Source organism: Jaculus jaculus, chromosome 1 (genome assembly GCF_020740685.1).
Source record: "Jaculus jaculus isolate mJacJac1 chromosome 1, mJacJac1.mat.Y.cur, whole genome shotgun sequence".
In the NCBI taxonomy this organism is placed as follows: domain Eukaryota; kingdom Metazoa; phylum Chordata; class Mammalia; order Rodentia; family Dipodidae; genus Jaculus; species Jaculus jaculus.
Window position 1 is genome coordinate 21001179 of NC_059102.1, and position 3069 is coordinate 21004247.

Below are 3069 nucleotides of genomic sequence, written 5' to 3' on the forward strand. Positions count from 1 at the left end.
TTTTCTTCTCACTTTCTACTTGGGCTTTTTATGTTCCTCATTGTCAGTCTGCTGTTTCAAGCTGAGCATCATCGCACACAGCTCCCCGCTGTCCCCTCCATGATGCCTGCACCCCACGCTGTCCCCCGCCTCTGAAGAGCATGCAGCTACCCGCTCCCCCACTCCCAGCGCCTGCAGCGCTCAATGAAAGCTATGCTTTTATCACCAGTCCCCTTTGCCTCCAATTTTTTCATATCTTATTAAGGCTCAAACCAGTTGAAGCAATTTCTTCAAAAGCCACACAGATTACTCAAAACAACAACAATAGGGAAGGAATAAAAGCAGCTAAACGACAAAAGTTATCTGGTATGCTCAACCCCTTAGTGTCTGGTTCTCTTTGACAACCCTGCCCCATGACAGGAGCTCAAGGAGAAGGCCTCAGGAAAAACTGCCCGTTGCCTATAGCACCAGATCACCCCAAGGTCTGAGCTCCTTCCAGGAGCAATGTGACTCTCTGTCCCAGGTCACTGGCCCCACGGGTGTGTGACCCACACAGAGCTCAGCATGCACAAGGGTCCCACGTGCTAATGTTCTATTGTCATGCGATGGAATTCTTAGTGGCTTTTGTACAAAGGTTCTGTGTATCGCTTTACACCAAGCCCTGCAGATTATGCAGAGAGCCCGTCCTTAGGTGTGAACTCTGGAGACTCACAGGCCGCCTCCCCTGGGCTAGAGACAGCTTCCCAAGTCCCATCTGGACGCAGCACCTGCAGGTTGCAGGGTTGTGGGAGCGGCCCAATGCAGAGCCCAGGCGAGGTGCGGGCAGGTTGATCTGAGTCTGTTCTGTAACTCCCACATACCTCTGGGCCTGTTTACCCACTTATAAAAGGAGGTCACACCCTGCCCCATAGGGTCATTAGGAAGAAAACCAAAGGAGCTTCTTTGTTTTATACAACAAAACACCTGGCAGACACTGAGGCTCTGAATATTTAAAGCTGGAATGCAGTCGTTAGAGAATTAAGGATCATCTCGAATCTATGAAGAAAACAAGAAACTCATCTTCCGAGTGAAACCAGTTAGCAAAAAAGTCTTACTGGAAACTCTTTAGATGACATTTGAAGCCAGAGATTCTTTCCTGGGCTGGAGAGATGGTTCTGTGGGACCAGGGCTTGCCATGCAAATAGGAGAACGTAAATTGCGATCCTCAGCTCCCCTGTAAAATGCCAGGCACGGCGGCATGCACTTGTAATCCCAACACTGGTGAAGCAGAGATGGGCAGATTCCCCTGAGCTTGCTAAACCAGCCTGTCTACACAATTTAGTGAGTTTTTGGTTCAGTGGGAGACCCTGTCTCATAAAGCTAAAGTGGGGGAGCAGTGGAGGAAAACACCTGATGCCAACCTCTAGCCTCCACACCCATAAATGTGTAACCCCACATATATGCACCCACACACATATAAACATACATACCACATACATACACACGTGCAAAAAATAGTTTTAATTTAATTTTTTTAAGAACTATGTTCTGCTTCCTCTTCATGTCAGCAGCCTGAAGTTATCAGTAGCCTGGTTCGCTACTCTCTTGACCCAGAAAATCCCACAAAATCATGAAAGTCACGGGGTTCAAATCTTCTTGTTCACTTTAAGAACACCCGTGAAACTGCTCAGGCCATCAAGGGTATGCATATCTGAAAAGCCACCAAACGTCTGAAAGATGTCACTTTAAGAAGCAGTGTGTGCCATTCCAGTGATACAATGGTGGAGTTGGAAGGTATGCCCAGGCTAAACAGTGGGGCTGGACACTGGGTCGGTGGCCCGAAAAGAGTACTGAATTTCTGCTGCATGTGCTTTCAAATGCAGAGAGTAATGCTGAGCGTAAGGGCTTAGATGTGGATCCTCTAGTCATTGAGCATATCCAGGTGAACAAAGCACCCAAGATGCACCGCTGTACCTCCAGAGCTCATGGTTGGATTGGTCCTTCCACGCCACGGTGAGACGACCCACGCTGAAAAGGAACAGATCATTCCTCAACCAGAAGAGGAGGTTGCACTGAAGAAAAAGACATTGTCCCAAAAAAATGAAGAAACAAAAATTTATGGCACGGGAGTAAATTCAGCGTGAAAATCAATGGAAATAAAAGTTTAAAAAAAAAGAATTATTTTCTGTAGGGCTGGGGAAATGGCTTAGCAATTAAGGTGTCTGCCTGTGAAGCCTAAGGACTCTGGTTTGACTCCCCAGGACCCACACAAGCCAGTTGCCCAAGAGGGGTGAGGGCATTGGGCATGCATCTGGAGTTTGTTTGCAGTTGGCTGGAGGCCCTGGTGCACCCATTCTCTTTGCCTCTATCTGCCTTTCTCTCTCTCTCTCTCTCAAAATATATAAATAAATTAAAATTTTTTCCAACAGAATTATTTTCTGTAAAACATAGAACTTCAGTGTGCTGGACCTGAGAATTACTACTTTGGGGAGATGAGTTTATCTTTTTGACTGGGAATGAGCTCACAAGTGATCCGGTAGCAAGCCCTTCCCCACCAGACCAGGACAAAGATGCACACATACCTTCTCTCCACCAACTGTTGGCAAATGCATTATGAAAACCCTGTGGTCCGGCCTTTGCCTCCAAATCTGGGACCCAGGCTGCCGAATGGCTTCAGTAGGGCTTTGTAAGGCTGAAGAAACCCGGAGTGGGTAAGGTTGGTGCAACATGTGAAAGCCTAGCCCAGGTCATGGGACCAGACAGCAGCTGGCAGGTGGGAGGGGCTGTTCTTCAAAGAGGATGGACATGGGCCCTGGTGATGTAGAAGAGAGGCCTGGGACGCAAAGGGGGTGGAGCTCTTCCCTCTCTGACAGCAGTCTGGCACTCATCTGCACAACAGTCCTCAAGGTCCATTGGTGGTCCTATAGCCTCGAGAAGGCCCAGAAGAAGCTACACAAAAGTGAAGCTTACTGTCATAGTTAAACTCTATTGACCCCCCCAAACACTCAGCAAAGCAATTCGTACTATTGCCATCCTATTACAGCTCTGCTTTGGAGACCAAAAGGAAGAAGCTCACATCGATGCTAGTGGTAAGGATACATGAAAGTGAGA

At 47.8% G+C, this 3069-nt stretch overlaps 1 pseudogene; it reads left to right on the forward strand.

Moving 5' to 3' along the window:
* Positions 1 to 777: 777 nt before the first annotated feature.
* LOC123459361 lies at positions 778 to 2091 on the forward strand (annotated as a pseudogene).
* The last annotated feature ends 978 nt before the right edge of the window (positions 2092 to 3069 follow it).